This window comes from Columba livia, chromosome 2 (genome assembly GCF_036013475.1).
Source record: "Columba livia isolate bColLiv1 breed racing homer chromosome 2, bColLiv1.pat.W.v2, whole genome shotgun sequence".
Taxonomy (NCBI): Eukaryota; Metazoa; Chordata; class Aves; order Columbiformes; family Columbidae; genus Columba; species Columba livia.
This window is the reverse complement of record NC_088603.1, coordinates 136,146,113-136,159,488: the sequence shown is the minus strand read 5'-3', so window position 1 is coordinate 136,159,488 and position 13,376 is coordinate 136,146,113.

Genomic DNA, 13,376 nt, shown 5'->3' with positions numbered 1-13,376 from the left:
TGACTACTGTTTCTAGTCCACACTTCTCACATATCTTTAGCAGTAAAAAGAGCGTAGAATAAATACCAGCAACCAAATAAATAAATACCTCAGGTGACCAAACATGAAGTGCTAAGTGATGTTAAATGTAGGTTGATTAAAATTATCTTACCATACGCTAGCCTCATTTGAACAACATGTATCTTAATACAGTTGAAAAAGTGACACAGGAATGGAGATCTTAGGGCACCCTAAGTGTGAGCCAATTTATTTTAGAGAAGAGTGGTACGATAAATGCTGGGGAGGTCATGTTGCACAGCCAGCTGAAGATGAGTTTCCTTGGCTGCCATGAAACTTAGAATAAATGAAAGCTATTAAGAAGAGCAGCAGAGGCCCCAGACTCGATGCCAACTTCACAGGGCCCCAGTCCTGGCCTGTGGGGCTTGTTATCAACCTGTGGTGAGAACCAGCCCTATGAGCAGGAGCTTTGCACCAAACAGCTATTCTGAAGTGTTTAATGTGGGATAACAGCAAAGGCCTTGAAAAGATTGGAATAGGTTGAAAATAGAGGACCCAATGTTATAAACAACTGATGGACAATAATTGGTTGAAAAAAACACAATATTGCACGTTATGAAGATGAGCATGCCAAAAGGAAGCAGCAGCTTTGCAAGAGAAAAACAACCAAGCAACAGGAAGAGGCATTTACTGAGACCTGAGAAAGTAATGCTCTCCAGTATCACAAGATGTACGTATGGCTTAGGGAGTGGAGACCAAAGACTGCCAGTTGTTCAGAGAGCATCTTATAAAAGGAAAAATATTTTAGTTTGGGGAAACTGTCACCATGGGGATCTGCAGTCATGACGTCTCTGGGATTGCCAGGGCTGCAAGCGTGCCACCTGCCCTCCCTGCCTGTGCTCAGGGCCCCAACACTGCCTCCTGCGCTGCCTGTTCCAGGGGCCTCTCCCTGCCTGCTTGCTCCAGGATCCCTGGCTCCTCAGGGACCTCTTGACCTGCCAGCTCATCAGGGCTGTGTATATCAGGATCATGTACATGTGTTTTTTCCTCCACAAATTCTGTGTTTTTCCTCTCTGACACTCTTAAAACACTTACACAGAACCTGACTGCATGTAAGCTCAACTTGGCTAATTATGATTCCTGGGTAGAATGGGTTGTTTAACTGTTGGTAAGGTCATAATAAAATATAATGGTTAGAAGCTGAAATGAAAAAAAAAAATAAATAATAAAGAACTGAATTCTGAGGTAACTAACTGTGAAGCACTTTATCTGGGATGTGATAGGTTCACTGTCACACAGGTCTTTAAATCAAGACTGAATGCCTTCCTATGGATATGCAGTAGCTCAACTGTAAGTTATAGAATTCATGCCAGTAACATTTACTGACATTCTTTCAGAATTCAAAGAAGTTCAACTGGATTGCTGTAACAACCCTTTCTGGGATTTCGTTAATCTTTTTTGTAGGAACTTGAACCTCTCATTGAAAACAATGCTAGCTGTCAGATCCTCTGTACTAAGCAGAATCGGTATTCTACTGTCAGAATTGAGATTTTCAGAATTAAGGGGCACTTTTGAAATGTGACTATTGTCAGGTAAGTCACTGAAGTCAATCACTGAGGGCTACCCTTGATAACAGCTGATTTGGACAGTGAATTAGCCAGCTGTCATGTTCTCTTGGTTTCATATTTCTTTTCTGGGAGGAAAGCATGCATAGCTATTTAAAGTATTACACTTTGACATCCTTTCTAGTAAATCTGGAAGGCTGTTTGTTCATTGGTGTATTATAAATAAGTTTATGTGGGACACCTAGTACTTCTGTCACTCTCTGAAAGACTTGATTTTGTTTCTTCAGTTGCAAACCCAATAAGGTAATGCTTTGTGGCAGACAGTTTTCGTGACAGCACTAAAGAATATCCAAATCTTACTCAGCCATATGATATAAAACGTTCATCACACAAAGAAGCTGTCTTACAACTTTTAAGTAAGTGTGCATCTCATTTCCCTCCATTATCTCTAAGATGTTTCATGCTGAGCATTGAAGTGAATTACAGACTGGTTGTAGCCATACACAAAACTCTTGAAGTGGGTCTGTTGTTTCACTGAGGTTTCGTTTAGAGTTTTCTGATTTATGTACTGCATAACCACTCAGTCTGGGTCGCTTGATGCCAAATATTGAAGTAAAAGTAGCTAAACTTTCCTCATTGTCAGAAAATTGGCTGCTAGTAAGATTTGCAATCGTTCTACATGAACTAAGGAGTACATGTGACCTTGCAATGAAGCCTTCCCAGAACATGAAGATCAGTACAGTACATTCTATTGGGCTCCTAAAATTTCCTAGCTATATATTTTTATATATATAATATATATAGTATATATATTATACATTATTTAATGTGCTATATTTGTTGTCTGAAAGTTCAGTTATATTTGTAAATGAACTAGCCAAGCTTTTCCTGTTGTTAGTTTATGTTTGCTGGAAATAGTACTATTAGAACAGATTTTTGCAGCAAGACATGCAACTAAGATCTCTCATCTGTGAAACTATTATCTGATAATTTTTCAATTCAATTTTTCAACACAAATCTGACAAGCGTCAGGACCTAACACAAATCCAGTCACTTAATGAAATCTGTAATGAGTCAGATTTATCAGTTAAGCAAAACGGGGTTTTCTTTTAGTGGATTTGACATGTTGGAGCTCACAAAGCCCAATGTATTTACCTTTACTATTTGTAGCACCAGAATGTGTAAGAAGAGTTTCAGGTCTCTGTTCATGCAGACACAGTCAGGGTCATCCATTCTTCACAGTTATCTTACAAATGCTGGGGTGCAGAGAAACTGTGGCTGTTACCTGAGGACGTCCTTGATTTCTGTGAGGACTGCTATTGAGAAATGTGTGTATTAGTGGTAGGACAATTTTGCCAGCCTCTGCAATTGTGTCATTAGCTTTGCAGTGTTTTGTTTTCTTAAATCTCAGCAATTGGAATGGAGCGATTTTATGAAAATCCAGGAGTCCTGATTTTCTTGGATGTATGACTGCAGCATGTGCCCTGTGTTTGACAAGAGGTGATGTGAATGAATCCTAAGTGCTCAGAAACAATAAGCAAAGAGAAAAAGCCCAGCTCCAGCTCTTCATACTGCTTTTCCGTAGGAAAAAAAATAAAAAATGGACACTTGGGATTTCCAGTACTTAAGTACAACCACTTAACACATTCAGCAGAGACTGTCAATCACAGTTTCACAGGGTTAGCACTGAATGTCATCACATTTTGCTGGTGTAGCCTTGGCAAGAATCTTGGCCAATAATTGATGCTCTGTTTAAACCCCTTGAAGCTGCCATCATTTTCATTATCGTCTTTATTTACTTTCTAGACTGTGGAGCTGCCAGCTATAGTTCATGCTATTGCTATAAGACAATGAAAGTGAGTGTCATATGTAAGCAGACGTTTTTTTGCCAGATAATCTTCCCAGATCTCATGATAATGAAAGAGAAGAAAAGAGGGATGCTAGGTACTCCTTAAATTGCTAAAATATATAACTTGACAGTTACTATAACCTCTGAGACTCTCAATGTAGCTTTCAATAGTAAGCATTCCAGCTAAAATTGCATTTTACTACTATATAGACTTCAAGACAAATATGACTACAAATTTGTACCATGATTTGTGCAATATGATTTCTCGTATTAGTAAACTACAATTACACCTTAGTCCAGACCATTGCTGTCCATCATACAGACCACTGATTAATTGTCTCCATCAGTATCACAGCTTAATCCAAAGTATTTGTCTATGTCAGACAAACTGCTGAAGTCCTTGAGCAGAGAACCCACACATATATGCATACACAGCAGCAATGAGAAGGCCATGGGGGCATTCAAGAGTAGACCTGTGGGATGACAATCCTAAATGCTGGTGGTCTGTGACTAGTTTCAAGTCCCACCTAGTGTACGCACCCCCACACATTCAGATCTCTAACTAGGAACTTTGTCTACAATGCTGTGCAAAGAACTCGTAGCTAGGACTAAGTTTTGCCCTACTAATTTAATGTTTGAGCATAAGAATGAGGAAGCCACCAAAACAGATCCTTAATTAGGAAATACCTTTAGTATGGACATGGCAGATAGTACGATTACCAGAAAATTTTTATTCTCAGATTCATTTTTTTTTCCCATGTTCCTTGTTAGCATGTGTGATTGCATCAGCAGCCCTGGCACTGCTCCAGCTGAGTATGGCTGGTGCTGCAGGCTGGTGGAGCACAGTCTGGCCAGGGATGAAGCACCAAGTGAGACCCATCCTCTAATCCCAAGGCTGGGCTACCATTACCCTCCACAGGACTGAGAATTGGAGTCCACCCATAGTGCTCTCATCTGCAGGCTACCTGGGAAGGGAAGAAAGGAATGTGTATAACTTAAGTACCTTAAGGACAGGGAAAAGAGAAGCAGAAGAGCCAAAAGTCTGGAGACCCGGACAGGGGAACGGGAAAGGGAAAGGGAAACCTCTGACAGAGAGCTGTGAAAGGAACATTGGCTTAGAGAGGCTGTGACAAGAGGAAGGAAGATGAGCGCTAGTACAGAAAATGGAAGAGGGAATTGGAGGAGGCATATTTGACAAAGGGACAAAGGGAATTTGCAGAACAGACTTTTTAGTAGAGCCTGTTGCAATAGGGCAAGAGGTTTTAAGCAAAAAGAGAATAAATTCAAACTAGATATAAGGAGGACATTTTTTACAATGAGGGTGGTGGTTGCCTGGAACAGGTTGCTCAGAGGAGTTGTAGATGTCCCATCACTGGAAACATTCAAGGTCGGGTTGGATGGGTCTCTGAGCAACCTGATCTAGTTGAAGATGTCCCTTATCATTGCAGGGTGGTCAGACTAGGTGACATTTTAAGGTCTCTTCTAACTCAAACTATTATATGATTCTACACATTTTAAAACAGAGGATGAACAATAGGATTAGGACTAGTCAGAGAAGGAGACAGGGAATCATTGATCCCTATCACAGACAGGTTGAGTCGGGAGACAGCTCTGGCAAGATGCAAAGCTGCAAGAGAACAAGAGAAGATTTGGATAAGCTGAATGAGAAGCCAGAGAGAACCAAGGAATCGTTCATGTGGAGGAAAAAAGCAAAAGGTAAAACAGGGTAAGGACCTGGAGTGAAAAAAAAATCAGTGCTGGGGCAGGAAAATGGTAAAAAGAGATTAACAAAACAGATGGATGAAATCCAAAGCCCTGCAATGCAATCCTAAAGTGAGTGGGCCACACAAATATTCTGATTGACATGCAGAGACATTGCTGCACACACTCCAAAGAAAACTATCACACTACATTCAACATTTACAAACAAAGAGCTGATTAAATTGTTGATGAGTTTGATAACAGACTGTTTGCTCTTGCAGCATGTTGGAGTCAACATCCTCTATGTGGAATGATTTATGACTGAATTGTGGAGAGGGATGAGATGGAGTAAACAACAAATTATTAGACAACAAGTGCAATTGAATTATTTGAATAGGTGCAGAACGAATAGAGGATACAGCGCTTGGTAAATGAAGAGAATAGGTCAAAGGAATCATGAAGCTGCACATTACAATGATGGGGCTGCAAGTACAAGAGCTCTACTTCAGATGTTTCAAGCCAATGTCGGTACTTAACGTCAGCCATCTTTCAATCCTTTCAAACCGCTTCATCAAATTTTCCAGATTCAGAGAACCTACTAATAAGCACCTGCCAGAGCTTTCTATACCTTTGCTATGTATCATAGGGGAGTAAAAAGAAAATCCAAAGTTTTCCCCAAAACCAAAGCATGAAATAAACAAAGCTGATGTGCATTTCCATTCATCTTAGTACACATTTCACAAAAATCCTTTTCTATACTTAGAAGAAAGTGTTACTTACAGAAACAACTGACATTATAGCTTCCAGTGTTTATTGTTTCTTTGTTTGGGGTTGTTTGTTTGCTTGTTTTTCTGTGTGTTTGGTGTTTTGTTGTTTGTTTGAGGGGTTGTTTTTTTTTGTTTCTTTGTTTAGGTTTTTGTGGTTGTTTGGGTGTTCTTTTGAGGAGGAGGAGGGAAGCTACTTTCAGGGCTTGAATCTGTGCCAGAATTGAATTTTCAGTTTCCTTGGAAATCCTAAATCATGGCCTTTGAACTCCAAACTCCTCAACTTCCAATAGCATGCTCTCAAAAATATGTTGGAGGATTGTATGCATTCTTGCTTTGTCATCCGTTCTAGCAATGTGCCAAAGTGCCCAGAGATGGTGCCATGTCTGATCGACGTTAGATGCTAAGGGCGCATCAGAGAACATAGATATTATAAAATTCTTACGGAAGGTTGTTGGGGTTTTTTTGTGATCTGTAGTAGACAGCATACTAGAGACCTCAAATGGTAGAGCAGGTCACCTGGGACGGCTTATGGAAGGAAGGCAGGGCTGGAAGTGAAATAGCTGCCTGCAGGAAATAAGGGAAGTCAAATGAATAGGAGCATGATGCAAGGTCTTACTGCTCTGCAGGGAGAAAACAAAATATTACTTCACTGAGTTAACTGGTAGCAAGATCACAAGAAAATTGTGTCATTGGCTCCCAAAGCTGATGCACATCAAAATAGCTTTTGCAGAGATACACTGGAACAACTAAGTCTCTGTTTTTTTACCCCCAGATAAAAAGATCACAGGAATCAGATAAAAGTATCACAGGACTCATGTTTCACTCATTATTAGCAGAGTAACGATGGACAAAGGATTCATGTTTATTAGCTCTTCATTAGGATAACTACTTATAAAGATGCTGCAATGGCATTAACTTCATTGCACCTTTTTTCAGGTGTGTGAATCTTGAAGCCTGTCTTTACCACTGGTAAAGGATTTTTTTCTATTCAGTTATTACCTTAATTGCACCATTTTGCATTCTTTCTCCCTGCTATACCTCCTGCATCTTTTCCCCCACAATCTTAAGATTTGTCAGTTGATAAGGATAAATAGCTCCCAGCTCTGGTTTGACCTTTCCCAGGAGGATATTGGGTTTTATATCAAAAAACAGTAAATTATTCATCTGCTGAAGATGACGGTACTATTGGCATGCTTTTCACATCTTTTCCATCAATGTGAGAAAAATGTATGTTTCCACTTTTCCATTTTCCATCTGTACTGATAAGATCTAGATATAGGAAAAAAAAAATGTATTTATGTTATTTTTATTCTTATAGCAGGAAATTCAGCCTTGTAGTAGCTGGAGTCCCGCCAGGCTTCTAATTCATCTGGTTTCTCAGTGCTACTACGTTTTGCAGTTAATGACAATTTCCTTTTTATTGGTGGCTGTGATTAGACTAGCTGTTGTCACCCTTGCATCACATGCTGAGAGACACAGAGTAGGACTCGATATCTATAAAACTAAATTATTTCTTTATGAAAATAATTAATTGAAGAGATTCTGCAGGTGCAGCCAATATTTAGATGCAAACACGCAAACAATTTAATTTCTGTGTATCTACACTAAACTCATCCTCCCCCCTCCCCTTTTATTTCCCATACAGTTGTATGGAGGTTTCCTAACTCACCGAAGTCTTGCAGAACCTCAAGCTATAGCGGAGCCAGGCTCAAGGCACCCAAAGTTCTTTAAGAATTTCATTCAATGGGATTTCCAACATCTACACATTCCTTCACCAGCAACATCTCTTTTGGCAGCTCTCAGTAGTAAAGCTTTTCTTAGAGACAGGCTGTCACCAGCATTTTCACTTTTCCAGTCTGATTTGGAATGTTTACTTCCAAAGCACTGGTGATTCAAAGACTGCCAGTTAAATATGACTGGTCTTGATCACGTTTGAGCACTATGTTAACAAACACAGTTAAATCTGAAAATCAGCACTGTGCCACTTCAGTCCACACAATCCATATCTCTGTGGAACAGTCTTTGCAATAGAATTTGCAGTATTGTCATGAATCTACTAAGCATCAGGTCATCAGCAAAACTGCTACTTAACTGAAACAGAGATTGATCCTCACAAAAAAAATAAAAACAAAGTAGCAAGCCTTGTTACTCTTTTTTATTATCCTGGACAAATAATGAACTTCTTTATGTTACTCATCGACTTCTGAAATGGAGCAACTCTCCAGTGAATATGTTGTATGAAACAAGTTCTGGTTGAAATTGAAGAAGACTGCTCATTGAGACTGAAATCGCAAAGGGAATTCAAGGCAAACAAATAATTATCCACACTGGAGTTTTACCAAGATGCTGCTGTTCTTGTGATTTGTGTCATGGGATAGCTCATGATCAAAAGCTGTCATAACCTTGACTTCAGTTTTAAGCTTCTTTCTTTATACTTACTCTCCACCTGGTACCAGAAGGGTACAGCTGTTTCTTTCCTCCTTAGAGCAAAGGGTGCCATCTACCGAAGCACCAGAAGTATAATAACTTTAGATCTTTACCTTGGGTGTAGATTTTTCTTGGGTGTATCTTTTCTAGGTATTGACTAAGCCTGATATTGCTTGCTTTCATGATGAAAGTCTCTGAGGTGTTTTTGGCTAAAAAGTAACTCAAATCAAAACTGAAAAAAATGCTCAAATAAAAACTGAAGACAACTTTCTTCTTTGTTGTTCCCTCCAAACCCCTACACTCCAAACTAAAAATCAGAGGTCAAGTTAAAATTGTATATGATGCCAACATTTAGAAGTGTCTACAAATTTGGAACTGTCTAATTACCTCTGTAATATTCATCCATTCAAGAACAGAAAAGAAAGTAGAAAAAAATGAATTAAAAGATTATTCAAAAGCTATTAGTACAATACAAGTTGACTAATGTTAGTAAACAAATTGAATTATTTTACAGAAGGAAGGGATCTAGATACAAGTATTTATTAAGTAGCAACCTCTGACAAATAATAAAGGAAGGAATCCTGAGTATATGTAATGTGATTAAGAGAAGATAAATATATTAAGACTTTTGAAAGCAGGTGGTGTCTTCAACATCACCAAGAAAGTGCTTAGCAGTTATGGTAATGCACTGATAGGGAGCTGGGCTGGAAATAAATTTAAAACCCATAAACAGTTTTCCTGCCAATCAAGATTACATTTTCCAGTATGAACTGCTTCTGAATTGAGACTAAAAATTCCTCCATTATTCTAAAAATAAGGTTAACTAGAAAAGCACCAAGACTGTAAAAGAAATGACAGATGTGCAATCAGGAAAAGATGATAACAAGAATAAGCTTTACAAGAATTGCAATGAGAATTCTCCCTTTGTGTAAATGAAAACATCTTTACCGTGATAATTTCTGTCTGTCGTAAAATTAATGCAATCCAGTAAATTGCAGCTTTATAACAGCAGCCTCCATACATACATTTGCATGAGCACTCTTTAGTGACAGGAATAGAATATACAGGATAAAAAGTTACCAAAAATAGACTTGTCGAGTCACTGGTCAAATGGGTAGCCATTGCTTTTGGGAACAGAGGGGTGGCGACAAGCAGAGGCCGCAGCACGACCCATCCTGCTGCTCTGGTGTGCTGCTCTCCTGCTGGTGGCCCTGCAGGTGGGGACGGGTGGGTTGGAGGAACCTCCGCTTTGTGCAGCATCGGCTGCTGTCAACCTCACAAGTCATCACTGAGTAACATAATGTTCTTTGTCTGTGCTTTGCCAGTAGGAGGGTGACTGTAATGGGATGAGCAGTGTTGATGGGACTAGAGATAGAACTCTTCTGCACATAAGCAGTTTGTAGTTAATTCCTGTCCTCTGTAGACTTACTATCTAATTTCTGCTGTATGGCGAGGAATCAACCCTTTCTCAAGTACAGACAAATATGCAGTTGTATGACACTCCCATTTTCATGGTGCTTGTGTACTTTTGCATGTGAACAAATGTCAGACACTTGTATTAAAATTACAAAAAAATTAAACATGACAGCATACTAACAACTCCAGAGGCTATTATTGCGCATATCAATGCCAAGTTACAAACCCATCTTAAGTCAGGAGTCTGTGCTAGGTTGTGGCATGGCACAAAAGACAGAAGTGAGAAATGTTTTCAAAAGACTTGCCCATCCGTCAAAATATGCTCTCAACTACTATCCTGGATACTGTATCATAGTTATGATATTAGATTAGGTCACATTAACTTACCTGAAACCTCATACACAAACCTATAGTTAGTTATTTTTATAACTGGTGCTAATTATTTCATACTATATTTCATACTATAAACAGTATTGTAATTACGTTTCTCAGACTATGTACAGTATAAAATTTTATCTCATTATAGACTTGATCTTGCAACACAGGATACCTCTGCAAATTAAAATCATGGGAGGATTTCCCTGAATACTTTTTCCTTTTTTTTTTTATCTTTTAAATGGTCAGGGTGTTTCTCTGTGTCTTTGAACAGCTTCTACCACAATGGATTGAGGCTTGCAGGATTTTTGTAAAGGAAAACTGCACAGAGGTGTAATTAAATATATGTCATAAGAGGGGAGACCTTATTGCTCTCTACAGCTACCTGAAAGGAGGTTGTAGCATGGAGGGTGTTGGTGTCTTCTCCCAGGTAGCAAGTGATAGGACAAGAGGAAATGGCCTCAAGTTGTACCAGGGGAGGTTTAGATTGGATATTAGGAAAAAAATCACGGACAGGGTTGTCAGGCATTGGAACAGGCTGCCCAGGGAAGTGGTGGAGTCACCACCCCAGGAGGTGTTTAAAAGACATGTAGATGAGGTTCTTAGGGACATGGTTTAGCGCCAGAGTTAGGTTACTGATTGGACTTGATGATCTTGAGGGTCTCTTCCAACCAAAATGATTCTATGATTCTATAAGGCATTTGTGTCCAGAGGAAGAAGAGCAGGAAGTGTAAGTTCTCACTGCCCAACTTCTCTTCAGCTTGACCCTATACGATGTCTAAATTATTCCCTTTACAGCCTGAGTAACATCCAAAGAAGGTTTGTCACCAGCTGAGTGCATCGTCTTGCTCCACAGAACACCTTTTGGTACCCTCTGTTGTTACTAGCTGGGTCCATCCGGCTTCCCTTGGCTCCCACAGCTGACACAGATCTACACTTCAGGCTGCAATGTTTGAGTTGGACAGTCATGTAGACCTTTGGCTGCCTTAAACGCACGGACCCAAAATACTGAAAAACAGGTGCAGATGATTGAACTATGACCTAATTTCTGCCATTTAGACTGTTCAGCAGCTCTGGTGACTATTGGAGTTAAAGGATTCTGACAGGTCAAATCACAGGGGCTGGAGGAAAGCATTTTTTTAAAAATCCTGAATGGGTACTTAGTTAGATGACAATCATATTTCCAAGGATAGGTCAGCATGCTGGGACACTTAATAACAATAATTCTCAGAGGTATGTGCAGGCTTGAGCTGTCAAAGTGAGCTGTGACATAGGCTTTTCTACAGGCCCAGGGAGTGATCTTAAGGTTTTCAGTCTTTTTCTGAGGCACAGAACAGCAGTTCAGTGGAGGTGGAGGTGCCGCACAGACAATTTGCTCTACTTGCAGCAGGACAGAAGTGGCATTGGTGGAGTTCAGTGCTGCCCACTTGTCAGCTTTAACAAGATATAAAAACTTTTCTGCCTTTCCCCAAATAGGAGAAGCGGTAAAGAAACCTGGTTGCAAATGCCAGTTCCTGCATTAGAACTCAAAAAGAAAGCCTATGGCTCTGTACTTGTTAAAAACTGGGCAAGTGATAGCAAAATCATGAGATGAAGATGTGCTGAAGATACAACCTGGCTGGTAATATTTACGATCTACTTTTGACCTGCCAAGGTCAGCCTCACAGTATCTCATAAAGATGAAGGACTCGGGGCACAAAACACCTTGAGCCCTACAAATCCTCACAAAAAAAGCTTTTAAGTATTTATTTGAGCTTGAGAGAGTTCCACATGGCATCACTGCGTTTCTTGCAAGATGAACACAGTTGGCTTAACACAACCAGCTGCCTTGTAGCATATTATTCCTTACGCGGTGACATCAGAGCTTGCTTAAATTCAGAGTTTACTTCTGCAGGAAATAACAATGTTCAAAAATGCAATTTTGTCCCAAACAAGAAAGAATTAACAATATTTCAAAATTTACTTCAAAATAACTTTATTTTCTTTTATGGAAACATTAATACGGGAAAACATTGTGTTTTGCCATCACAATGTTACCGTAGCTTATTAATTCCATATTATAGCTGTTAAAGTGAAAATGAATAATTTATATATGACAGAAATAAAACACATCGGCCTCCATTTGAGTTTTGATTATTTCTCATAGTCTCTCAAATATATCAATCTGTTTTTGTAGAATGGTTTGATTTCCTAGATTCAAATTTTTTTTTTTGTGAAAAACAGCTCTCACAGAAAATTTTCATCATGATGCAAGAAATACTATTTTATTTTATAAAATCACAGTATCACAGTATCACAGTATCACAGTATGTTTGGGATTGGAAGGGACCTCAAAAGATCACCTAGTCCAATCCCCCTGCTGGAGCAGGAACACCTAGGTGAGGTCGCACAGGAACATGTCCAGGTGGGTTTTGAATGTCTCCAGGGAAGGAGACTCCACAACCTCCCTGGGCAGCCTGTTCCAGTGTCTGTCACCCTTACTGTGAAGAAGTTTTTTCTCAAATTTAAGTGGAAGCTCTTGTGTTCCAGCTTGATCCCATTACCCCTTGTGCTATCATTGTTTGCCACCGAGAAAAGCCTGGCTCCATCCTCGTGGCACTCACCCTTTATATATTTATAAACATTAATAAGGTCACCCCTCAGTCTCCTCCAAACTAAAGAGACCCAGCTCCCTCAGCCTTTCCTCATAAGGGAGATGCTCCACTCCCTTAATCACCTTCGTTGCCCTACACTGGACCCTCTCCAGCAGTTCCCTGTCCTTCTGGAACTGAGGGGCCCAGAACTGGACACAATATTCCAGATGCGGTCTCACCAGGGCAGAGTAGAGGGGAAGGAGAACCTCTCTGGACCTACTAACCACCCCCCTTCTAATACACCCCAGGATGCCATTGGCCTTCCTGGCCACAAGGGCACAGTGCTGGCTCATGGTCATCCTGCTGTCCACCAGGACCCCCAGGTCCCTTTCCCCTACACTGCTATCTAATATGTAATTTCCCAACCTGTACTGGAACCTGGTATAAAATGTATTATTAAAGAAGAAATATGACCAGCTCATGAACTCTCAGGCCATGATTTCATCTTTACCCAGTTGTTATGAAAATATCTGCACATATTCCACATAACACATTTCAAGAACTGGGACGGTTCTGTGTAACCATGCTGTGGGGATGCTGGGTGGCACTTGGCAGTCATGTCTGCTCCTGCACAAAGTAACTGCTTATCTTCCACTATCAACGCAGCCTGGCAACCTCTGACCTACAGACAGTGGATGGACACAAC